The sequence below is a fragment of the Danio rerio genome, chromosome 4 (genome assembly GCF_052040795.2).
Source record: "Danio rerio strain M-AB ecotype USA chromosome 4, GRCz13ab, whole genome shotgun sequence".
Classification (NCBI taxonomy): Eukaryota; Metazoa; Chordata; class Actinopteri; order Cypriniformes; family Danionidae; genus Danio; species Danio rerio.
Genome location: NC_141024.2, coordinates 43,255,695 through 43,283,436, shown reverse-complemented (window position 1 = coordinate 43,283,436; position 27,742 = coordinate 43,255,695). Strand labels below are relative to the sequence as shown.

General features: G+C 34.4%; 1 protein-coding gene, 1 long non-coding RNA gene and 3 other non-coding genes across 5 annotated transcripts in view; all 5 read left to right on the top strand.

Moving 5' to 3' along the window:
* Nucleotides 1–27,742, top strand: part of LOC101886199 (uncharacterized) — an 883,799-nt gene that overhangs the window by 212,041 nt on the left and 644,016 nt on the right. The window lies entirely within an intron of this gene.
* The window catches only part of LOC148680967 (uncharacterized), a 663,035-nt gene that overhangs the window by 262,394 nt on the left and 372,899 nt on the right, over nt 1–27,742 (top strand). The window lies entirely within an intron of this gene.
* trnas-uga (transfer RNA serine (anticodon UGA)) lies at nt 45–126 on the top strand. Its single transcript has one exon. It is a non-coding gene; the product is annotated as a tRNA-Ser (tRNA).
* On the top strand, nt 944–1,025 carry trnas-aga (transfer RNA serine (anticodon AGA)). Its single transcript has one exon. It is a non-coding gene; the product is annotated as a tRNA-Ser (tRNA).
* Nucleotides 1,652–1,724, top strand: trnak-uuu (transfer RNA lysine (anticodon UUU)). Its single transcript has one exon. It is a non-coding gene; the product is annotated as a tRNA-Lys (tRNA).

The following is a 27,742-nucleotide window of genomic DNA, read 5'->3' as shown; positions in this document are numbered from 1 at the left end:
AATATGTGTACTAGTCATAAAGAAATGACAGTACAGGCAGTCTTGTAGTCGTGGCCGAGTGGTTAAGGCGATGGACTTGAAATCCATTGGGGTCTACCCGCGCAGGTTCGAATCCTGCTGACTATGTCCTCCCCCTTTTTAAAATTGCAGCAGTCGTCAATTGTTTGCATTTCCATTGTTTCTTGGAAAAAGCGTTGTGCTGGTAGGAGGAGAAAAACAACAGAGTGTTCTCACTGAAGAGAAAGGGGCTTATCACAGGGAGGATAAGCCCCTCTGTGTTGCCATCCGTTATCTCCAGCCTTCTTTTAGTGCAGGCTGTGCTAATGGCACGTCCTGAATGTTTACGTTTCCTAAAGTGTGGAAGACTAGGGATATGATATAAGAGAAATAGGATCTTTGATGCCAGCATGCTGTGTAGATAAGTACTGATCAAGTCACGCTTCTAAGGCATGGAAGGAATCTTTTCAATTGTTGAGTGTCCATTCATTGCCACAACAGCAGAAAGACATTCTGCAGTTATCATTGATCTATTTAATGTCACCTACATGACATGAAGTCCAAACTATTGTGTTGTACTGATGTCTACACCTACAAAAACCATAAACCCAACCTCAAAGTAACCTGTCGTGTTTTAGCAACCTCCACACCAACCATAAGCTTAAAACCCCATCTCACGGTAAACTTTAGTGTACTGTAAAGGTCTGCGCCGACCACAACCCAAACCTTGCCTACTTGTAAATTGCTGTTGTGGAGCCCGGATAGCTCAGTCGGTAGAGCATCAGACTTTTAATCTGAGGGTACAGGGTTTAAGTCCCTGTTCGGGCGTGTGACGCTCATTTTGTGGAGCCACAGCTTTTGCCGTTGAGCTATCGCTTGATTAAAGTTTCATCTGGATGCACAATATGTGTACTAGTCATAAAGAAATGACAGTACAGGCAGTCTTGTAGTCGTGGCCGAGTGGTTAAGGCGATGGACTTGAAATCCATTGGGGTCTACCCGCGCAGGTTCGAATCCTGCTGACTATGTCCTCCCCCTTTTTAAAATTGCAGCAGTCGTCAATTGTTTGCATTTCCATTGTTTCTTGGAAAAAGCGTTGTGCTGGTAGGAGGAGAAAAACAACAGAGTGTTCTCACTGAAGAGAAAGGGGCTTATCACAGGGAGGATAAGCCCCTCTGTGTTGCCATCCGTTATCTCCAGCCTTCTTTTAGTGCAGGCTGTGCTAATGGCACGTCCTGAATGTTTACGTTTCCTAAAGTGTGGAAGACTAGGGATATGATATAAGAGAAATAGGATCTTTGATGCCAGCATGCTGTGTAGATAAGTACTGATCAAGTCACGCTTCTAAGGCATGGAAGGAATCTTTTCAATTGTTGAGTGTCCATTCATTGCCACAACAGCAGAAAGACATTCTGCAGTTATCATTGATCTATTTAATGTCTCCTACATGACATGAAGTCCAAACTATTGTGTTGTACTGATGTCTACACCTACAAAAACCATAAACCCAACCTCAAAGTAACCTGTCGTGTTTTAGCAACCTCCACACCAACCATAAGCTTAAAACCCCATCTCACGGTAAACTTTAGTGTACTGTAAAGGTCTGCGCCGACCACAGCCCAAACCTTGCCTACTTGTGAATTACTGTTTTGGAGCCCGGATAGCTCAGTCGGTAGAGCATCAGACTTTTAATCTGAGGGTCCAGGGTTCAAGTCCCTGTTCGGGCGTGTGACGCTCATTTTGTGGAGCCACAGCTTTTGCCGTTGAGCTATCGCTTGATGAAATTTTCATCTGGATGCACAATATGTGTACTAGGCATAAAGAAATGGCAGTACAGGCAGTCTTGTAGTCGTGACCGAGTGGTTAAGGCGATGTACTAGAAATCCATTGGGGTCTCCCCGCGCAGGTTCGAATCCTGCTGACTATGTCCTCCCCCTTTTTAAAATTGCAGCAGTCGTCAATTGTTTGCATTTCCATTGTTTCTTGGGAAAAGCGTTGTGCTGGTAGGAGGAGAAAAACAACAGAGTATTCTCACTGAAGAGAAAGGGGCTTATCACAAGGAGGAACATACCACACATAGATCACAACGGCTGTTTCATAGCTCGCCGTGATCGTATAGTGGTTAGTACTCTGTGTTGTGGCCGCAGCAACCTGGGTTCGAATCCGGGTCACGGCAGGATTTTCAAGGTGACATTGGTGTCGCACTCTGTGTTGCATGTCCTGAATGTTTATGTTTTCTAAAGTGTGGAAGACTAGGGATATGATATAAGAGAAATAGGATCTTTGATGCCAGCATGCTGTGTAGATAAGTACTGATCAAGTCACGCTTCTAAGGCATGGAAGGAATCTTTTCAATTGTTGTGTCCATTCATTGCCACAACAGCAGAAAGACATTCTGCAGTTATCATTGATCTATTTAATGTCTCCTACATGACATGAAGTCCAAACTATTGTGTTGTACTGATGTTTATACTTACAACAGCCATAAACCCAACCTCAAAGTAACCTGTCGTGTTTTAGCAACATCCACACCAACCATAAGCTTAAAACCCCATCTCACGGTAAACTTTAGTGTACTGTAAAGGTCTGCGCCGACCACAACCCAAACCTTGCCTACTTGTAAATTACTGTTGTGGAGCCCGGATAGCTCAGTCGGTAGAGCATCAGACTTTTAATCTGAGGGTCCAGAGTTCAAGTCCCTGTTCGGGCGTGTGAGGCACATTGTGTGGAGCCACAGCTTTTGCCGTTGAGCTATTGCTTGAAGAAAGTTTCATCTGGATGCACAATATGTGTACTAGCTATAAAGAAATGGCAGTACAGTCAGTCTTGTAGTCGTGGCCGAGTGGTTAAAGCGATGGACGAGAAATCCATTGGTGTCTCTCTGCGCAGGTTCGAATCCTGCCGACTACGTCCTCCACGTTTTTAAAATTGCAGCAGTCATCAATTGTTTGCATTTCCATTGTTTCTTGGGAAAAGCGTTGTTCTGGTAGGAGGAGAAAAACAACAGAGTGTTCTCACTGAAGAGAAAGGGGCTTATCACAGGGAGGAACATACCACACATAGGTCACAACGGCTGTCTCGTAGCTTGCCGTGATCGTATAGTGGTTAGAACTTTGCGTTGTGGCCACAGCATCCCCGGGTTGAACGGGGTCATGTCGTGAATTCGACTTTTCATCAATTAGAAATTATCAGACCGGAGGTTTTGAATATCAGAAAATAGACTTTATTCTCCATAATAAAGCCGAGAAAGAGCAGAGCAGACCCCAGAGCATTCTGAAGTCTCTCCGGGACACCTTCTAAAGTATCTGTGTTCTCCATAATCTTTATACAGGTAATTATGACACACCCCTTTGTGTCTCTGTTTAACGCTTGACCACTTTTGAATAGGTTTTCTAGTCTAAGGGGTCCTGCTATTCTTGGCTCTCAGCCCACCAGCTCATGTCAACAGAGATGTTACAGGTCTATGTCAGCAAAGTATAGATACAACTTATGCAAAGGAACTAAGGGTTTACATACATTGTTATGATAGGATAATAACTTGATAATATGTTACTCATTCTAACTTCTGACACATATAGCTTCATACAAGTATTTAACATATATAATCAGTGCTTTACATATTCAGTTATTCTACACAATCAGCCATTCAGTAGCCTTCTCCTAGTGTTGCTTCTGTGCAGGCATACTCATATTACACAGTATTTTTAACACATGCTGGCATGTTTGCTGCAAACACTACATACATTTTGAGAAGAGAAAATTAACTGCTTTACACTTAGAAAATACTACACACTGAGAGAATAGAAATCTTCTTTAATCCCTCCTCTTAAGACTTTAGTCTTAATATTATTGTCTTTTAACCCAAAGTGCAATTTCATAATCCAGTTCTCTTAATTACCTCTATCTAGTGACTGATATAAGCCACATAGCTGTTATCAATTGAGTAGATTATGCCACTGTACTTTGACAGAAGTCCAGCCAAACATCTCCCCTCTCTCTTGGTTTGAAGGAAGTAAAAGACTGTACTCTGTTTTTTTCTCTTAACACATCAAAGACAACAATGTTTTAAGCATAAGTATTCAGTTGGTTCAGTGCTAGCTGCTAGTTTTCACACTCATGTAGAATATACTGAAGTGATATTATATATAGGTACCATAAAAGCAATATGCAAACAAATTCAATATACAAACATAAAAATCATCAAATGTTGATCTTGATCTTTGGTCATCCTTGTTTCTCTTCTTCTAAGCTACCAGCATCTTCACTTGACTTTAATAGATGTTGATGGAGATGTGTGGTTAAGAGTCTGAGTTTTGAAATCTGCAGTTGTGCATTCATCATCCCTTGACTTGTGGCACTGCTGTATGTGGTATTCAGGCATGTTATCAGAATCACTCTTTACTTTGTTCTGATTAACTTCTCCTTCCACACGTTGCACTTAGTAGTTAAGAGCTTTGGAATATTCAGGCTCCTCTGTTTCCGGTCAGCTTTCCCTTGCTGGAGTTGTTTCCTTTCGCTCCTTTGAGGCATTGGTACCCCATTAATGGCATCCACTTTGGCAGCTGTTGGATTTGCCCTCATCCAGATATGGTCCTTTCCTCCTGAGCTCTCTCCTTTTTCCAGAACATCCACAGATAGACTCGATCAGCTGGACCAATTCGACCTTGTATCACTGCTCTCTCACATGGCTCCTTTCTGGTTTCCTGCACAGATATCGCTTTGCACATGGCAATTAATTGTTTCTTTATTTAAGTCCCTACTGCATTGGACATCCTTGCAAACCATTCCAAGAGGTTATGTGCAAGGGTTTAGGTGAGATTATATGCAAGGTTTTATGCAAAGTTTCATGTGGTTTCTTGCAAGGGTCGACCCAATAGCAGTTCATGCGATGCAGTGTTAGATGCCTGTTTCTGTCAGTTTCCATGCCATCATTCACCAATGCACTTGTTAACACATTAATCCCATTAAGTTTATTATTTTCATATCTTTCATTGAGCGTTGGCCTTAATGGATCATCTTCATCTCTTTCAGCCATTTCTGGTAATTGAGCATAATACAATTACTCTCTCTTTTGCTTTATTCACAATTTTTCATACTCCTTTAGATGTTTTTATTTATTGATCACTTATTAACTTAGATTTTAATTTCTTTATGAATGCAAACCTTTTATGAACTTATTTCTGCTGATGTTTCAAATCCTTGGAAGTACTTCTTTCGTCACAAATGAATAACTGTTCCTGCTTCATAATTTGCTTCTGCTACCATCTCCAATCATCTACTCATCATAGTTTCTCAACTGTGCTTGTTTACAGAATAATTCTCTATCCAGTCAACACCAAAAACAGTCATCATATCTCACTGTTTGGAGCAATGTTCTCCACTCAAGTCTTTTAATTGAACTAGATCTTTGTGAAGTTGCAGATAATTCAATCACCCACATATTGTGACAGTGTCCATCCTAAGATCTTCTCCCTAATTTTAACCCTTTATGCATTCTGGTGTATACAATATATGATAGTCATCAGCCTACACAAGTACAAACAAGTTTCTACCCTCCTCTGGTAGTTACCTAAAATAAACTCAATAGAAACCCAATACTTGAAATATTTACCATCCAAAAAAACAAATCTTCAAATACAATATGAACTTCAGCTGGAAAATCTTCTTCTATTGATTGCTCTTAAATCATATTATCAACATTAAGCCTCTTTTATCTGTCTTGATTAATCATTTATTTTAGATATCAAATTAACTTCAATTAAACATTATTAGTTACTTATAATTTATTACTCCTTTAAATTTAAATGTAAATAGAAATGTCTAGGACAGATTGTATATTACAGTAAATGTTTCTATTAATGCTCCTATTTTTACACTTTTTGATAGAGTTTTATACCTATTTCAGCATCTAGTGTTTTTCTTTCTGGGCAGATCTACATCTGATTTAATTTGAACCCTGACTATGCTGGCTGATTTTATCTGCATCTCAGTCCTGTAATGACAATCATTTAGTTGGAACTTGACACTTCTTTCTTTTACTAATCAATTTTCTGAGCTATATATTAATTCCTTTTTGTCTTTGAGTTATTTTCTTTTGGCTCATAATTATTTCCTGAGGCATTCCCCACAAACTAGTTGTTCATACAATTTTGATGCATTTTTTTATCAGCTGACTAAAACTTACTGTATGTATTGTAAATTTCTGTTTGCTCTGTTTTAACTATTATTCCTTGTTAATTCCTTATATTGTTTTCTTAAACACTTTTCTCTTTCAATTTTTCTTACAGCAATTTAGAACTGTTACTTTCTGACCTTATCATGTCCTATGAATTTTATTTCAACTTGTTATTTCAATCTTCTCTTTAACTATAAATATTTTTTCTAGATTTGAATCTCTTTCCAGTTTTCAATATAAAATCTTGATTTAGGCCATTCACAATAAGATTATGCTAAGATATTTCTTTTACTTAGTTTTAACTTAAATACTTAATTCCATTCTTATTTATTCTCCTATTTATTTATTGCCTTATCAAAAGCTTTTTCTTTTTCTTTAGTTAGTCTGCTGCATTGTAATTTATCATTCTATGTTTAAGGACTTTTATGATTAAACGTATTAAAACTTAAACCTAAATTATTTAACATTCATCATAATATATCATTCAATATTTAAAGCTTCACCTTGAAATGACCTTATAACACTTTTTTTTACTTAAAAATATGCATGATAATAATTTCTCTCAAATTGACAGGAGTCTGATTTGATACAAGAATGGGTAGCTACACTTTTGTTCTTAATTTTCCTTCTGTAATGCTTGAACTTAATTTGGACTATAGGAGCTACTTTGAGGTGGACTGTCAGACTATCCCCCCTCGCAACCTGAGACAACCAGCTCACAGATTGGTGCTTCTGTGGTGTCCTGACATTCCTTCATATCAGGGCACAGTTTTTCCCCCTCTCTCTTTAGGCTGGCTTCTTTCTTTGACTCAGCTGATGTAAAGTTCTGGTGGAGCGTTTTCTCTTTGATCAGTTCATCAGTCTCTTGTTAGTGTCTCTTTTGAATGTCTCTGAACAAATGTAGCTTTTTCAGTCCTCAGTAAATCCTGGGCATAAAGTTCATGTCACAAGTGTCCACAGCCATTTTGCTCTTTGTGTTTTTTTCACACACCTTTCCATTTGCCAGTACACTCAGAGATGTCTGGTAGGTAGAGACTACAGTCCCCCAAAGTTCATCCCTATGTCCTCTTAATTAATATATATAGAATTTAGCTCATGACTTAATAAATCTTATTTTTTTTCTTTTTTTTTCTTCTTTCCCATTTTTTCCTTCATCAAATAAAGAGTGAAGCACAATCTGAAGCCAAAAAAAAAAAAAAAAAAAAAATTATTATAAGGACATTTAACAAATAGAAAATTAAGCATATTTACATATGATAAAAATTATTGAGAATTAGAAAAAATAAGTTGTTAAACAGCAAACAAAAATAAATGAATTAATGAATTAATAAAAACAAATTGGATAAAAGGAGGGATGAGTAAAGCCCCGTAGAAAAGGAAAAAGTATTCACATTTCAAACGAGAAATGAGTGAGATCAGCAAGACTATTACCTATGCTATGTTCAATAAATAATGTTGGATATAATAGTCTGATATATACTGATCAAGTCGATAAAAGCTCTTTAAAAAAATACTCATTGTAAAATAACATATTTATGCCTGGCTTTCATATATGTCATAAATATATGCACAATGACCTTATTCAGATAGTCTTTAGTTCATTAAAATTTGTATTTGTTCCATTTTATAACAAAAATACTTTAAACTACATTACCCACAATCCTTTGTCGCTGTATAGATGGGAAGCGAAAGACATGGCGCTACAAATTGTAGTTCATTGAAAGGTGTAGTTAGGGTTAAGTTTAGGATTACGATCTTGGTTAATCGGTAACTATTTGAAACACAGCGATAACTCATCGATAAAGGACACTGTTAGTAAAGTGACAAAGTTAGCAAAACATAGTTGGCAACCTGAAGGATCTTTTAATTTGGCTTTGAAGTTATAGTCCAATCACAACATCACAATCTACGTCACACTTTGTCTCTATGTGGTAATCTTCCGGCTGAAGGTAGATTATAATAACCTTATAATATAACTTAAATATCAAAATGTGTATTAATATTAGATGTTATTTATTGTCTTATTAAAAATACAAATGTATATTTACCGTGAGATTCCTTTGTGGGGGTAACCTGATGTGCAAAATGATCATAGTAAAACCAGATCATAGGCAGTATACTAAATTTGAAACGAATAATAAAAAAATAAAAAAGCTTCATGTTTGAAAACATTTCCAGCATTTCCTCTAACTAAACCCTGCATCATGTAGGTATACAAATATAAATATATGTCAAACTTAAATGACAAATATAGTGCCCATTAAATAGTAAAAATAGTAGTTCATTGTAAATGAGTATGCAAATAAACACAATACATTTTTAATGAAACATTTATAATTTATTTATAATGCCACAAATAAAATAAATAATAAAAATCACGCAAAAATGCAAAAACCAAAAATATATATTTTATAACAGTTTTTAATGCAATAATATATTACCATACATATATAAATGATTAAAAACAATTATAATTGAAGGAAATGTATATTTTGTATTATTATTATTATATTTATTTTGTGATATTTATTCATGTCATACATCTGGTATGTCAAGCTGAAGTAAAACTGCACTGCAAAAAATATTTTCAAATGATGCCTTTGGAAATGCCATTATAATAAACAGCTTTCACAACAACAAGAAGTCAATTTCATGACAAATGCAAATTATGTTTATGATAACAACTTTCTGAACTTAAACATCAAAAGTAGAATAAGTTCAAAACATATTCAAGTATTTACGGAAGAATAGCAAAAACAATTTCTACAAAACACTGAGAACCAAAGTGTGCTTGGTGAGTCCAGGTGTTTATGCTGACTAGACTGTCATGTTGCAATCCGGTTAGCATAAGGAGACTTGGGCGTAAAGTGTCAGGAATTCCTGGAGGGCTCCCATGTGTTATTCCAGGTTTTGCCACTGTAAAGTATTAGAAGTGCACAATATCATTACTGAACAAAGAATGAGTGTTAGGTTTCATTTAGAAAGTTCAGTGATATTTATTTATATATGTAAAGTGTCATTAAAACTGGCACTCTTGAATTAACTGTATAATAGGTTAAACATTTCCAGCATGTTTCCATGTATTCCAAGCAGATCTGTCAGTTCTACAAATTTAGAGATCAGGATAGTGACTGCACTTCTCATTATGAACACCCTTATCCTTCGCATACATTTTTATCACCACTGATGTCCACTGCTGTAGTTTTCATTGAAGGGAATGCTGACACAAATTCCAGAATGTTTTTTTTAAAATAGCAGAATATGGGTATTATTGGGCCAAAACCTTAAAAAATTAAGGATGCAAGATTTGAATCTTGATGAACATATTGTTAATTCACTTATTGCAATTTAAAACACATCTCATGTTTGACTCATCCATTATATGAAAACTACAACAGCATACTGTGCTCCACACTAAAAATATTTCTAAATTATAACAAGCTTATTGCTTTACATGGCTAAACATTTATTTTATGCCTGCATGATTCACTGCTATTACTGTAACCCATTACACTCTTAACCCAAACTAGTTGACTTTATTAGAAAACTGCATGGAAACATGTTGCCTTAAACCCTTTATGTTTTTACACAAGGTGAAACTAAACAGCCCTCTTTAAATTAACCTAGAACCTTTACAATCTTCTTGGACTTGCTTAATTCAAGTATGGCTGTTAAGTTGTACCCTGTATAAAATGTAAGGGGTTTAAGGCACTGGGTTTCTATACAATTTTCTAGTAAAGTTAACTAAATTGGGTTAAAGGAATAGTTCACTATTTACTCTCCCTCAAGTGGTTGTAAACCTTTTTTAAAAACTTCCAAGTTACTTTGTGTTGAACATGAAGGAAGTTTTTTTGAAGAAAGCTGAAAAGCTAAAAACGATGACATACATCGTAGGAAAAAAAACAAATACTATGGAAGTTAATGTTTGCAGGTTTTCATCTTTCTTTAAAATATATTTTTTTGTGTTTAACTGAAGAAAGCAAGTCAGACATATTTGGAACAAGTGAAGAATGAGTCATTAATGACAGAATTTTCCTTTTTGGGTGAATCTCTTTAAGAGTATACTGAAAGAAATGTCCTACTCAATGTAGCTAACTTCAGCTGCATGTGTAGCCCCATAAGTACTTATCTAGAAATCAAAACAATGATCACGTCAGTCCCATTTTAGGCCCTTTATATCATATTGGCCACAGAATGGACTACTTAGTGTTGCAATAAAATAAAAAAAATTAATAAAACTATGACTTACCACACAATACAAGACAAACAGTGAATTTTCAGCTCTGCCTTTGCTGTACACAAGATGAGGTTCCAGCTTCAACACTGATCTGAGTGGGGCAGTTGTGCAGCTCTGTGAGGTTGTGACTGTTCAGATGCAGTGCTGTGAAGAGTTCTTTATTAAAAGAAAGTACATTCTTTTAAAATCTGTACATAATAACAAAGAAAATACAATGATTTTAAATAATGATTAATTCTGAACAAAAACCTTACCCTTAGTCAAGATGAATTCATATGTCAAAAGTTTCTGCATCTGAAATGAATAAAAACAGATGTGACATTAGTTAAACCCACTAAACTACTAGATACATCAGTACTGCATTAAGCAGTTGTAAAGTAATGTAAGTGTAGTCTAAAATGAGCCTTAATCTCTTTAAGATAATGATTTAAAAAACGTTGCTTGTGTTAAAAACAATCCAGCCACTTGTAATACATATGATCAATGGTAAATTTCTGAGAAGGTGCAAGGTAATCCTTGAGTTTTACCATTACCATCCTGACTGACATAATATTTGAAAAGAAGACAGCTTGTTGTGCCTCTTTACCACAATTTAGAGATGATAGATTCTTTCTTTTATTAAATAAATTGGTAAAGGCCAAATTATACTGGTAATAGTGTATGATATTCATTGTGTGACATACATCAGCTTAAGTTATACTTGAGCTTTTGTTATGATATATATATATATATATATATATATATATATATATATATATATATATATATATATATATATATATATATATATATATATATATATGTGTGTGTGTGTGTGTGTGTGTTTTAAGGCATGGAAAATAATTGTTTTTACAATAAACCTTTGGAAACACTTGATGTTCTTTAATATTGAAACAATTACGAATACATTTGTATTATTAGAGTTGCATATTGCATATTATATATAGATTTTGCACGAATTCTATTTTGGAAAACAACAATCTGGTTACACTGTTCCTTATCTTAAAATGTATATATTGTTCTAATGCATGACCAACGTTATATGTGAGAAAAATATGTTTTTAATAAATGAACTTGATGTAATTAGATAACGTCGCTAGTTTACAGTACATGCTTTATCAACAAATCGTCTTTATTTGTTTACTTTTTACTTACCTTGTGGAAAACCACAGTGAACCTTGGGATCGCAATGAACCTTGGGATAGCGAGCATAGACTGTAAAAAATAGATCGCCAGATACAATGACCCCAACTTCAATAAATAATTTAAAATGAAAAAGATCAGCCGAAAACATTTTTAAACTTAGTACTTGAAATTTAATATTTTTTTAAAGTAAAAAAAATAATAAATAATATGAATGAATCAAAGTTTTATTAGGCATAGTTACCCTAAACTGGACAACCGAATATATTTTCACTCATTAAATATAAAGTAAATGATAACATATTTAAACATATTTATAAACACCAACTAATCTCCAATAAAAATATATTATGCAGCATTAACGTAATATTTAATGTTGACAGTTGAACTCATCTGAGAACTGACCAATAGCAGAGCGGCGTTAAACTCACCATGAAGGGATGTCACGTGGGCCGAAGTTTATTCATACAGTAGTTTCGACCCCGTTTACAGACGCTTTTCATGAACAAAATAAAAATTACATATTTTTAAAATAGGAAAACTGTAATAATAGGTGTAAATCAGGTTTTAAAAAGTTTGTTGACATCTATTGGTAATTATACGAGCCTCCAGCGTCTCCCTATGACGCCTCAGGCTCAGGCACAGATAACTGGTCTCCATGAGACATTATTCCAAAGACGGGTAAGACTCTCGTTGGCCAGCGGGAGCGACCTAAGCCAGGAATTTTTGTCGCGGAGACTAGGCACCTGTACAGGTAGGCAGGTGTTGAGTGAGATGGCTGTGGAGTCGAGCAGTGATGCTTGAAAGACCTAGAGCATCTGAGTATTGAGGGGCACTGTGAAAGATCAGTAGTCTGCCTCAGAAACGTGGGCTCCTCCAAACCGGACCACAGCAAACTGCTAAATATGTCTGGAGATCAGACACTCAGAAAAAGGAACTTGTGGGTAAAGTAAGAGGCAGGGTGCTGTCAAGAACCATTTGAGACCATATGATGACTGGTAATATGAAAGAGACAGAATTTATTAAGGTTTTGTTATGAAAATAATAACTAAGAAAAAGACTTAAAGGAAAATATACAATGAATCTCTAAATGTATAATGTTGAAATGATATTTAACTATGTTTGCAAATTTTCATAGGTTTACTGATACAGGGCATGAACAGGATATAGGAGGAAGTACAATGTATGGTGGTGACTAAAGAAGAAGAAACAACTATTGGTAACTGAAGAAGTAATTTGAATTATAAATTTTAATGGAATTGATTATTTAAGTAAAGATTTACTAAAAGCAAAATATTATGTTGAATCATCTAAATTAAGATGGGATATTAAAAACTAGAAAAGGTTGGTAACAGAAAAAAAAATATTTATGCGTAAAGAAGAAATTGAAACATGAAAAATTGAACTCACGTCATCAGGTAAAAATTAATAGTTCTAATCTGATAAAAGAATTGAAACATAATAAGAGAGTTTAAGAAAACAGATTTTCTTTCACATGTAACCATGTGAAAAAGTTTAATGATGAAGTCAAAATACAGCTGAAAGAAACGGATGAGGAAATGTAGTGATTTTTAGTCAGCTTATAAAAGTATATAAAAAGTGTATGGGCAACTAGTTGAACCGAAATGACGTAGAACTAATTAGTAGCCAAAAGAAAATCATAAAAATGATTAGAACAAACTAAGTAATAAATAATGAATTATCAAACGTTGTGTCAAATTCAAAAACTGATTGATTATTAGTGAAATACTTAAATGGAGGATTATAAAATTAGCCAGCGTAGTGAAGAGGTTGTATGTTGTTGAGCAATTAAGAGAAATACCTAGACAAGGTCATATGGAATCTGTTTTAGACATTTTATTTAAGCTAAATTTTAACTGAGTTATAAACATAGATGTGACTAATTTAATTTTAATAAAATTTTACAAGTAAGCAACAAACAAAAGAAGATTGTGTTTAGTTTATGATTTAGAAGCAATTAAGGAGAATAGATTTTAAAGCTGAGGTTAATAGTGTATGCAGAAATATGGTCATACTGATGAAAAAATGTAAAGTGATTGATTTTTGAATTATCAGAGAGAGTGGTGTTGATTAAGCATGTTGATGAAATTTTACTTGCAGAAAAAAGTGGACAACTAATGGATTAGAAGTAAGCAGTTGTTATGACATTTATATGGAACTAGATTTAAAGGAAGTAAGTAAAAATTATAGGGGATTAGATGACACGCCTCAATATTAGGATGAGTGGTGTCTGAGATAAGTGGAGTCAGATCGCCAAATAAATAAGCCATTTCAAATAACTGTAAACTGGTAAATGTAAAACACATGGTAATAAGACTAATATGAATTATAGACTTTAATTATATTTAGAGATATCAGAAACTGCAAGAGAAGAATGAGGGTGAGGTTATAATTGATTATAGAGATATGGGAGAACAGGCGTATAAAAATATATCTGCTAGTCATGATTGACAGCTATAGTGAATGGCTAGAGGAGTGGCCAGCAAGCAAAAAGGACAGTCTGACAGTGATGAAGTGTTTAATGAAAGACGATCTAGAAACAAATAGATGTTGAGTAAAAATTAGATTGGATAATAATAAACGCTGAAATAATGAATATTTGAAATTGCAGCAAGTAATGGGCCTGAAGCATGAATTTAGGGATGGTGTAAGACCTATAATTACAGGGAAAGGTAGAGAAAATGGATACAAATTTGAATATAATTGGCAAAATTCTGTGCACAGACCAAACTGAATTGGATAAAAATCATAATGAGGGGTATTAGTTTGTTATGGAACAAAACGATGGAATTAATGACTTTTGAATTGTTTACAGGACTGCAGTTTTGGGGACCTGGTGCAGCTTGGATGTGCAGTGGATTACTTATGTAGAGATTAAAATATGACAAATGAACAACTTTATTTCGGATTTTTCTAAACAGGTTGCTTAAGGTGTAAAGCTGGCCGGATTGACCTGAAAGTTAACATAGAACGTAAAACGGCCTGGAGCTAGGCCCAGGCCGAAAGGGGGATAAAACACCAAAAGGGGATATCTGATTACTAATTGGTGTGTAAGCATGTATTGGTGTGGGAGCTGAACACGCTGCACCACCAATGCATGAGGCCAACTGTATATTAGATACAGGCCAACACAAAAAGGGGAACTGAAAACCACATTAAATTCTAAAATAGAAAGAGAAAATAAGACTGATTTACTAGCAGATGACAATCTGACAGAAAGTGTGGGATTAAGTGTGTATGGATGTTTCCCAGAGATGGGTTGCAGCTGGAAGGGCATCCGCTGTGTAAAACATATGTTGGATAAGTTGGCGGTTCATTTCACTGACAGTGGGGACCCCAAATTAATAAAGGGACTAAGCTTCAAAAAAAAAAAAAATGAATGAATGAATTGGACAAATTAGACTGGAGAAATTTTTGAAAAATTTAATAAAACACAATCACATTTTAAAATTATTTTATTTTACACACATTAGTTTTTTGATTTTTTAAAAAAAAAATATTTTTATACACACATAATTTTTTTATCTTCTATGTGAAGACATTTTTAATAATTTTTTTATATTTTATTTTAAGAAATTTTTATGCTTTTTATCTTTTATTTTAATGCCTTTCTAATGCTTTTTAAATCTTTTATTTTAAGACATTTGTATGTTTTTTCATAATCTTTTATTCTAAGACATTCAATGTTTTTTTTTTAATCTTTTATTTTAAGAGGCTTTTTGAATCTTTTATTTTAAGACATTTTAACGATTATTTAGTTTTAAACACATCATTATGAGTTTAAGATTCTTTTATTTGAAGACAATTTTAGGATTTTTTATTTGAACACATTTTTGAAGATTATTTTAGTTTAAGCCATTGTTGTTTTTAAATATTTCATTTAAAGACATTTTAAGATTTTTATTTTCAGCCATGGTTGTTTTTGAACCGTTTATTTAAAGAGATTCTTAAGATTTTTATTTTATTTTAATCACATTGTTGTGTTTTTGATTTTGCCATTTTAAGACATTGAGAGAAAAAATATGTTTGAATTTTGGTTTTAATAATTTGGTGACAAGTTTGAGCTAGTTTAATAACATTGTTACGATTGAGCTCTGAATCTTTCATTTTAATAATTGTTTAGTTTAATCCTACTTTGAAGCTGTTTTCATCCTAAATCTCAATTGTAATTTTGGTTCGATAATGAATTTAAAATGTTGAAATTCAGTTTGAACTATTCATGGGGATTATAATTTTGTATTAGTAAATTTCTAATTCCAATCACAAGTGTTTTCACAAGTGTTGATCTTTGATCTTATTATACAGAGGGATTTTTAATTAGAGCATATCTTTATGGGTGTGAATTTTCTTTTAATCAGATTTTTGTTTTTTTTTATGTTGGAGTTTTTACATTTTGTTTACATTTTTATTATTGTGATTCTTATTCTAATTTTGGTGGGGAAGAAGAAAACAAATTACCTTTATTGATAAAGTATATAAGAATGGAAAATTTTAATTATGGGATAATTGGAAGTTAATAAGAGTATTGGGAGTAATAAGCCTGAATATAGCAAGTATAATCCTTATTAAAAGAAGATATCGGAGTGACTTCAAGAGGGAAGAGACTGCACCACCGAAGAGGAGAACCAAGAGTGAGAAATTATAAACTGAATCCAGAAAAGTTAAAGAAATTGAGTTAAAAGGGGTTTTGGGCATTATCTAACATAATGAATAAGCACTATGATGTTAATGATTATTTTGAATGAGAGGGAAAACCAAGATTTAGGAAAACGCCTGTTGTAATGACAATTGGAATTTTTTGTGGGGATTTGATTATCTGTTTTTGTTTTTGTCTGCTCCAGAGAGGAGCAGAAAAGGGGAATTGTTGGAGAAAAAGAATTTATTTTCATTACTTTTGTGGTTTTTATTAGGAAAATGTTTAGACTAACAACAGATTAATCAATCTTTTCTATTGTATTATAAAACATCTTGACCAGACAAACTTTCTCTTCTTTACTGTGCTGCAAACTTTTTAGAAGAACTGCTGACAAGTAGAAACAGCAGAATAAGAATAAATTTAGGTTTGTTCCAGAAGTCTAGACATGTCACAAGTTGTCATGATGCTTGTAGAAGTGTGAAATATATTAAAGATGCACGGAAGTGTTCAGTTCTGGTATGCAGAGAAAGGTTGCAGAAAGAGGAAGTAATGTCCAGGGGTCACAAAGGGCCAAGGGACTGCAGAATGACTGATAAGTGACGTTAAACCAAAACTCCACCTGTTAAGGTCAGTTGTGTATATATGCTGGAGTGAGGAAATATATGTTAGTTGCGAACCTCTTGAATGTAATTTTTGTATTGCATAGGGGTAATGTAACTCAGAGCTCTGTCATTGAATTATTCATTTGTATCTAATAAGTTACTAATATTTTTGGCATTGAAGAAAACCCTCTCCAGACCTTTTCTTATTGAACACGCATGAAATTGGCTAGATATTCCAACAATGCAAGTGCACCGAAAGGGGATCAAAAGAACTGTCTTGGAATGCCATGTAGTAGAATGTCCTGGGATGCCGTTGATTTTTAAGGCAATGGGATTCGCAGGACTTTTCGTCAAATCCTCGCACAACGTTAATTCATGACATTTGACAGATCCACGCCGAACGTCAAGCGACAACGTGCTTAGCGACAGCCCGGGATAAACAGCGATGTAATGATGACCAAGTGGTCTAAGGTGCTGCGTACAGGTTGCAATTTCTCCTGGAGGCATGGGTTCGAATGCCACTTTCGACAAACCTAATCTTTGGCTATGAGTTCAGGCTCAAGTCTTTAACTCTCTGCCACCTTGTCAGAGTGATACAGTAACACTGACAAAGCACCGCATCAATCTCTTTGCGCCAAAGTTTATGCAGCCTAGCAGTGTCCCTGGCAGCCTTAATGGGCTCTTTAGACTGTAGGTTTTAAGGCGTTTGCGATCAAGGTATTGTCCACAAAAACTCGGAAAAGCATGTGAACAAAACAATGGACGAGGGCTTTAATGCAAGTGAACCAAAAGGGGATCAAAAGTACTGTCTTAGAATGCCATGTAGTGGAATGTCCTGGGATGCCGTTGATTTTTAAGGCAATGGTATTCGCAGGACTTTTCGTCAAATCCTCGCACAACGTTAATTCATGACATTTGACAGATCCACGCCGAACGTCAAGCGACAACGTGATAGGAAAGGGAGCATCTTACCATCATTGCTTCAGACTCAGGAAATGTTCTTGGAACTTCACACCGCCAGGCCTCCAGAGGAGCTGTAGCTTTTTTTGCCACGGGTGAGGTGGATTTTGTGCTCTTTGGAGTGTGAAGTTAATCTATATATTCAGGTTATATGTGTATAATCTGCTTGTAGACTTGCATACCATTAAAACAATTGGACATGGGAAATGGCCTGAGAAAACAACTACGGGTCATAAAAGAAGGGATGAAAAGAGAGTGGTAAAAGAGCCTGAGGTGTCTCAGGAAACAGATATCAGAGGTGGTATTTGGGGTCAGGGGTTAAACTAGAAGGGATCTTGTGTAATATATGGAGAACAAAGGAAAACAACGGATGTAAAAGGGTATTTAAATAAGCCAAGAACAGGAGTGAGGCAGAATTTTTCAGACAGAGATGCTACTGGGGGTCTCCTGAAAGTTCTCCTTTGTTGTCGACAATAAAGTATATTCTTCTGATATTCATAACCTCCAGACTGAGTTTGATTTAGTAAGAGAAAAACCAAGAAAACCACTACATTTGGCGTCCCTCTGGCTGGGCTGGAAAGGAGCAGGACTGGTGTTGCTGTGCATGCTGGACTGGAGAGAAAACACAAATATGTGGCCACAATAAAAAACGGTAAGCAATTTTATGCTTATTAGTTTGTGTTTTTTCTGCCAGGACCTGCTTGTACAGGTAAATACACTTGAACTGTTTCTCCAGCTTTAAAGAATTAAAAGTAAATGTAAAAAAGATATTAAAGAAAAAAGGGGTTTTGAATAACAGAAGAAAAATTATTTGCATGCAAATGATCTGTGTTTTCCTAAGAGGGCCTTGATGGATAGGATAAACATTAACTAGTAACTGTTACTCAGATTTGGGAAATTATTAATGATATAAGATATGCATAGAGCATTTATAAGTTTTAAGAGAGAGTCTTTAATGTGTGGTGACAGTTAAGAGATTAAAGCAGAGTAAGGTATGCAAATGATCTGTGTTTTCCTAAGTGGGCCTTGATGGATAGGATAAACAATCACTAGTAACTGTTACCCAGATTTGGGAAATTATTAATGATGTAAGAAATGCATAGAGCATTTATAAGTTGTAAGAGAGAGTCCTTAATGTGTGGTAACAGTTAAGAGATTAAAGCAGATTAAAGTAGAGAGATGCGCGCTAAGACCTACGATACCGCTTTGTTAAATGAGATAAACAAAGGGCTGCATGGGTAGGCAAGAAAGCCTGTGGTTACCGCTCTAAGGTTAGAGGGCTGCTCGGACAGGTCACTCAAGAGGAGTGTAGTGTAGAGTATTTATTTAATTGAAGTGTTTGTGTATTTGCTGCTTCAGATTGTGGCAAAATAGTCCACATTGGTGGGCAGAGAAGACTGCCTTCCTCCTCCTTGAATGGAATGAGGATGGGGGGATGCAGCTCCTGTTACACTGAGTGGAGGAGAGGAGTGAATGAGAAGAGGAAAAGTAATAAGATTAGAAGTGTGAATGTGTTTAAAAGTATGTTTTCAATAAGGAGTAGGTTAAAATAATGATTATAGTATATTATAATATAAAAGGAGGGCTGCATATGTGTGGTGTGATTTAAAGAACAATAGGAATAGTGATTGATGCAGTTTAAGAGAAGAGATTATGTTATAAAGAGAGGAGTCTCTTAAATTAAAACTAATGGAACATGTGCATTTAAAAAACACAGAGTAAAAAGCAGAAGAATAAACATTTTTCTGAAATTATCTTTGTGTTTAAAGTTTGAATATGTTAAAAAAGAACAATAGGCAGAGTGAACTGAAATTCCTGACATAGCAATAGGTGAAAGACAGTCTGCTCCAGGATGGGGGTAAGAGAGAGATTTATGGTGTCCATGTGTGAACAATAGATTGCCTATTTACAGCACTAGGGAAACAGAGAAGAGGAGAGTTAATGAGAGGAGATCAAACTATAGATGAAATAATGACATAGACATTAACATAATTTGGATAGAATATAAGTTATTACTGAATAGATAAATTATAAAGTAGTATAGTAAGATAAATTAAATGAGAAAGTACTAATAATAGAGTTATATTATATAGAAAAGAGTTTGAAACTTTACTAATGAAAAAGAATAAATGAAGTCATAGTGATCAATATATATAGAAATAAAGGAAGTATGGAGTAAAAGAATGTATTAATAAACAAATAGATTTACTAAATAAGTATGAATAAATAACATATAAGTTAGTTCTTTGATTGAGAATAAAATAGAAAAAGAAAACTTGAAAAATAAATAGTGATTAATTGAAGATTTATTTATAAAATGTGTAACAAAATAAGCTTTAAAATGTATAAGAAAACCTAAGAGCTAAAAACTCAAATTACAGAAAGGAAAAAGAATAAAATAGAAATAGGAAAAAATAAGTCCACTGTATCATAGATAAAATTAGATGTTTAAAATATGCTTACAATATAGGCACATTGAACAGATAAGATAAAAAGAAAAAAGCAGTAACAATTAAAAGAAATAATTGACTTTAGAGAATTTGATTGGATTTAAGGAATAAAAAATGTTTTGTCATCTTTCTCAAAGTCAGCTATGTCATTTGTTTGTAGTAAAGTACAGTGATTCAGATGAAAATCATAGAAGCTAGGTAAATGTTAAAGAATGCGTTAGAGTGAGTTTAAAAGATTAATACATGTAAAAGTTTATGCAGTAAGAAGCTAAATTGATAATTATGCATTGCACTTCAAAAATGAAAAATGCTTTTGGTAAATAAATATGTGAATTTAATTAATAATATTAACTTTGAGCTATAGCAGTAATGATTTTGAACAGTTATACCAGATATTGGGCCACCATGTAGTATTGTTGAATTAAATCAGGTATGGAAAAACAGATATGGAAATAAAAAATGCAATACTAAAATATGTGACAGAGAAAATAAAAGATAAGATAATGACAAATGGCAAACAGAAGAAACATCTGATGCAAGCAGTGAGAAAATAGAAACTGAGCATAGAAAATGTTAGGGAAACTAAAATTCGATGTAAAAATGACCGGTTAGTAAAGGAACACTAGCATAGATGAGGAGAAATGTAAAGTAAAGCATAATCTGAAGCTAAAGAAATTTATTAGAATAACACTAAAGAAATAGAAAATTCAACATATTTACATGTGATAAAATGATTGTGAATTAGAGAAAAATAAACTGTTAAGTGTTAAGTTCCCATAAGGGGAAGAAAATAGATGAGAGGAGTCTCCATTTGATGGAAAAAAATGGGAAAGAAGGAAATATTTTATAGGTTATGAGTTAAATTCCATATATTAATTAAGAGGACATAGGGATGGACTTTGGGGGACTGTGGTCTCTTACCTACCAGACATCTCTGAGTGCACTGGCAAATGGAAAAGGTGTTTGAAAAACACAATGGACAAACTGTTGGCTGTGGACATTTGTGAAAGCAGTGAAGCAGGTACTGCATGCCCAGAAATTACTGAGGACTGGAAAGGCTACTTATGTTCAGAGACACTAAAAAGAGGCAAACAAGCTAATGATGAACTGATCAAAGAGAAAAAGCGCTCCACCTAAACTTTACAACAGCTCAATGAAAGAAGCCAGCACTAAGAAAGAAGGGGGAAACACTGTGCCCTGATATGGACACCACAGAAAAGACTACACCAATCTATGAACCAGTTGTCTTCTCAGGGTGTGAGGAGGGGGAGTCTGGCAGTCCATCTCAAAGCAGTCGACCTATAGTCCAAATTGAGAACAATGTGACCACTCAGAGGGCAAAATAAGAGCAAAAGTGTAGCTACCCATTCTTGTATCAAATCAGACTCCTATCAATATGATAAAAAGAAAAGTATCATGTAAACTGTAAGAAAAGTCTTAGATGATAATGTACAATGAAACTTTAAATGTGTTATGTTGAAATGATAAATTATGAAGAATGTTAAATTATTTTGGTTCATTTTCATAGGTTAACTCATAGAGATTATTGAACATAAGAGGATAAATTATAATGCATGGTGGTGATAAAAAAAGAAAATAAAAAACAGTTTTTGATAACTAAAAAAAAATAATAATAATAATTTGGGTTAGAACTTGATGGAGCTAAGTATTTAAGAAGAATTAGGGAAAACTTATTTTGAGTAAACTAAACCAAGATTGGAGAGAAAAAAATTATGTCAGAGATTAAGACAGAAAAGTGATTTATACTTGAAGAGAAAAAAAAAGTGAAAGGAACTCACAATACTGAATAGGTCAAAAAGTAACAATTCTAAATGTACTTAAATAATATTTGAAAGAGAAAATTGTTTAAAAACAGGAAACAGGTTGTTTTACATATGTGAAGAAATAATTAAAAGCAAAAAAGAATTAAGGACTAAAGGAGAAAAATCAGATCAGCTAGAGAGGAACCTATAAAGAAATCCAGTGATTTTTCAGTCAACTGATAAAAATTACAACAAAAGTTTATATATAATTAGTTTGATGTGAGAGCAGGAAGGAATTAGGAGCTGAAAATGCTGAAAAGTAAAAAATGCTAATTAATAGAAAATGCAAAATAAGAAATAGCTCAGATATAAGATATTACTTATGTGTCAAGTTTTAATAATGATTAACAGTTCAGGACATAAGGGAAAACAAAATTAGCCAGCATAGGGAGGATTAATTAAAATTAAACCAGATGCAGGTCTGTTATATGCTGGAATAGGCATTATTGAAACTTTTGAGAACATAGCAATATTAGAAACATTTAGATATGTTATGGCACTTCTAATTAAAGTCAATTTCAATTCGGTTGTGATTGTTTAGGTGATGAATAAAATGGATTCTATTTGAATTTGAGTTGAATTTAAATTTTGATTATGGCATTAGTCAAAACAGACAAAAGTAGATGTTGTTAAATTTATGATTTAAGAACAGTCAGTAATAGAGAATTTCTTAGCTGAGGTTCCTAACACGCACTGTACTTAAATTTGTTCGTTTGGATGCCAAATATGTTAAAGTAATTGATTTCTGTTCAGGTAATTATCAGAGGAGGGTAGACACTTGGTTACACTTAAAGTAAATAGGCTGTTATACATACATTAGAATGCATAAAAGGATTTAGAATATTTCATGAGGGATATTGTAATGTGTAGGATTTAGTTATCTGCAGGTACATCTAGCTCAAGCTAAGTAAAAGACATAAATAAATTTTTTTAGGGATGACGGGTTTAGTGTTAACAAGATTCTGTATCTATTCCAGATGCAATAATAACTGATAAGATGATAAATAAGAAAATTGATTTTTCATTAAAGAAAATAAGGTAGCAGGTCTAACAATAGTATAGAGTCACAACCTTAATTAGATTATAGTACAAATAAACAACGTACTAGTCTTTATGAACATGTGTAGCATCAAAGGGAAGCAAAAAAAGATAGGTATGATTTTTGTAATAGGAAGTACAGATTGTTGATACAACAGCATTTCTAGATATTGTCATTGGTGATGTACATGGATTGAATCAAGAGTGAAATAAGGAAAATTAAGCAGCAAGCAAAATGATTTGAAAAAATGATCTCCTTTTTAAATGCAGTGATTAGTGAATCGTTGTACACATGTGGCATTTGTGCAAAGTAGAATGTGAGTAAAAGATCAGCAATAGGCCTAAGGGGATATTCAAGAACTTGATTGTGGATGTTGTGAAATAATGAAACTAGCTTAGGGCAAGAGATACAAACTTTTGGGCATGACAGTTTTGGTAGATGAGTGAAGGTAATTCCATCAGCAGAGCAGGGAAGAAGAAACAGTTATTACATTTAAGACAAGAGAAGTCTCAGATTTGGAATAACCTCTGAAGAAAGCTCAAATAATGTGTCTGCATTTAAAAATAAATTAAAGTAATTAAAGTCAATTAAAGTGAATAAAGGTAATTAAGTAGATAAATAAGTGGATATATGATTCAGTGAATAGATAAATAAATGAATTGATAAAGTATTGGAAATAAAGAAAATTGAAAAATTATACATAATTGTAAGGAATGATTGAAAGAGCTAAAGATGATTCATCAAGGCCTAGTTTAACAAGATGTGTTAAAATAATATACCTTTTGCATTAATAAGTGATTGCATGAAAACTGACAGAAACAAGCAACTAACATTGCATGAAATACTATTGGGTCGACCCTTGCATGTAATCATGTATTTAACCTTGTGGAATGTTTGGAGAACATTTCTAATGCATTGGAAAGAAGTTTGGTCTTTTATGAGGAAACTAACTGCCATATGCAAAGCGATATCTGTACAGGAAACCAGAAAGGACCAGAAGCAGGAGATTAATCCGGTGATCGAGTATATCTGAGGTTTTCTGGAGAAAGTGGAGTGAAATCAGGAGAAATGGACCTTATGCCAAGGTTACCAAAGGGGATGCCATCAACTGGATACCATCGGGACCACAGCACAAGACAGCCAAAGAAAAAAAGCTCCAGCAAGAGAAAGCTAACGGGAAACAGAGGAGGCAGAAAATCTTGAAGCTCAACGAAGTGCAAAGTGTGGCAGAAGGAGTTTATCAGAACAGTTAAAAGAGTAATTCTGATTATATACCTGAGTGAAATATACAGAAGGTGCCACAAGGTTAAGCTTTGATAATCATAACTTCCGGTTACAGACTCTCAACATAAAGTCTCTATCAACACTTTTTAAGGCCAGAACGAAACAAAGAATGCTCGCAAGTATGTGCCAGATTTAGAGTCAAAAAGATGAACTAGTGCTAAAAAATTTTGATAGTTTAGAAGAAGAGGATGATGAAGAGGATCCATGCCTTGGGTGTTAAGTGCTAGACAACCTCTACCCCAAAACGGCGGCTCTCTACGATACGCAAAGTATCTGGGCTGAAGATCAACGTACTCTACTGATTATGTTTTGTGGGTGTTAGATTAGAATATTGTGTTGTGACCATTGATTGGGAGATTGTGCATGTTTTTTGTTTTAGTTTTATTCTTTACTGTGTGTTAAATAACCATGACCCCCAGAAGCAAATGTATAACCACCTGCATGCTTAAAACAATACCTCTTATGATAACAACAAAATAGAATCGAGTCTTTTACTGTGTCCTCGTCAATAGTGGGCGCAGAAGTTTGGCTCGATTTTATTCCAAAGTGCAATTACATGATCTGGTCATTTGTAATAATACTGTGACATATATTTGTCATTAGGTAATATGGCTGAGGGCTAGGTCATGGAGTTGCACTATGGGCCAAAAAAAAACAAGAATATTAAGACTTAAAGTCTTAAGAGGAGGGATTATATGAAGTGGATTTTATACTCTTTAAAGTGTGAAGTTAATATATATATATATTCAAAGTGTATGTATATAATCTGCTTGTAGACTTGCATACCATTAGAAGAATTACCATATCACAAGAACTGGATAAGTTATATAGTTACCAGGTTTGGGTCAGGGGTTAACCTAGGTGGAAATTGAAGTCAGGGGTTAACCTAGGTGGAATTTGTGTGATATATGTAGAACTAAGACAAAAACAGATGACAGAGTTGGAATTTGGGGTCAAGGGTTAAACTAGGAGGGATCTTGTGTAATATATGGAGAACAAAGGAAAAAACAGATGTAAAAGGGTATTTAAATAAGGCCAGAACAGGAGTGAGGCAGAATTTATCAGACAGAGATGCTACTGGGGGTCTCCTGAAAGTTCTTCTTTGTTGTCGACAATAAAGTATATTCTTCTGATATTCATAACCTCCAGACTGAGTTTGATTTAGTAAGAGAAAAAACAAGAAAACCACTACAATAGCAGATACATGTATTGAACGAAGGTTGTGGGGATTACGCCTGCAGCGTACCTCCAGTGTTTTGCGAGTGTTAGTAACAACAGGAATTAGAAAACACATAATAAAAGTGCACTGACAACAAAAATAAGTGTAAAGATAAAGTAAAACAAGAAAGTAAAGTACTGAAGTGCTTTGTCGGTGTCTTTGCTCGGTGGAGTCGCGCAGGTAGAGTCGATGGTCTTTACACTCGTCGGTCTTAGTCGTGCAGGTAGAGTCGACTCCTGCCGACTAAGCTAGCGTGCTCACTATATAGTGGTTACCTGGCGTTTGGACACGCCTCCCGAGTCAAAACAAGCTCTTATAGTAACCAAGGAAACAGTGGCTAAACACTTCTAGTATTATACACAACTGAAAGCAAGTTTAAATGTCCTACAACTTTACACAAACAGCTAAAAACAAGTCCTCAAACCATACACAACAACTGAAACAAGTCTAAATGTACTTACAGGCTGCTGGTCTTGATGGTAAAGTGCTTCTCCTGCCGACTAAGCTAGCGTGCTCACTATATAGTGGTTACCTGGCGTTTGGACACGCCTCCCGAGTCAAAACAAGGGCCGAAACTGAGGCGGACGACGCGAAACCGTCCGCATTCGCTACACAAGCTTATATAGTAACCAAGGAAACAGTGGCTAAACACTTCTAGTATTATACACAACTGAAAGCAAGTTTAAATGTCCTACAACTTTACACAAACAGCTGAAAACAAGTCCTCAAACCATACACAACAACTGAAACAAGTCTTAAATGTACTTACAGGCTGCTGGTCTTGATGGTAAAGTGCTTCATTAATAAAGTGCTTTATAAAGTGCAATAATAAAGTGCTTTATTATATTATTATGTAAACTTCACATACATAAATAAAAGTTTAGGAAAAGCAAAACCTCTCTTCATGATGCTAGAAAAAGAGATTCAAATGAATATAAAAGTGATTTCTAAGTCTAAAAATAGAAAAGCAAGTAAAACAGTCAACATATGCTCCTCCTTTAACATGTGCACATAAAAATGTGTGTATATGTGCATTTACTGTAGTAAAAGCGCACTTAATAACTCTTGGTGATAACTAAAATTAGAAAAATGTGTTTAATATATTTGTATGTAATTTAATAATCATATACCTTCTCCTCTGTTGATTTTGTTGTGTAAGAAAACTACATGCTGGTTCTTGTTGATAAAAAAATTGTGTTGTGGTAACAGCAGTGTGTGTGTGTGTGTGCGTGTGTGTGCGTGTGTGTGTGTGTGTGTGTGTGTGTGTGTGTGTGTGTGTGTGAGAAGGCTCCAGAATACACAGCCAGTCTTGAACAGAGAGCTTGAGTTCAGTCTTTCTGCTCATCAGGTCGGTCATAACTCTACACTCAGTGTCTGAATCTTCCTCAGCACATCAGCTTTCACATCGCTATAACTGATGCATTTTAGAAACACAGCTCTAACAGTCAGAGAAACATTTGCTGATCTCCATGATGGTGAGGTCAAATTAAATATCTTTAATAAAATAAAATAAAATAAAATCTAAACCTCTGTTCATTGTCAAATATTCTTACAGAAATGAAGTCAAACTGTAATCAGCGAAGCTGCTAATGCTGTTATTTAATTGAGTTGTTTAATTCTCTGTTTTAATTCAGTTGGTTTGGTGTGAGGCTGTGTCTGTAGATTTATTTCTTCCTTCAATTTCTTATTCCTTCAGTGATTGTGCTTGTTAACAGCAGGTGTTCATCAGCAGGTGTCTGAATTCACTTATTTGTGGTTATTCACTCTGTCCAGTGGACTAAACTGATTGACTAGTTTAAGGGCCAGGTGAATGAGGGTGTAGGGCGAGATCAGTAACTCTGATTAGTTTCTTAAAAACAGGGGTTTTCTACAAAGTTAGATACATGTTCCTCTGAATGACAAGGAGGCAAATCAGCTTCTAACGCCGAGAGGGTTATTTTACCTTTATCTAACTCTAGAATTTTAACACTTTACTCTAAATTACCACAACACTTGAAATTTAACACCAATGAATTTGCTGTGTAGTCTTCTCACTACATCTAAAAGTGTCTCCACAGATTGTGGTTCAGTCGCTGACAAGCATTAAAATGAGTAAAATATTATTTTAATAATGAAGAATATCTGCATAAGGAAAAGATTATAAGTGATAATATAAA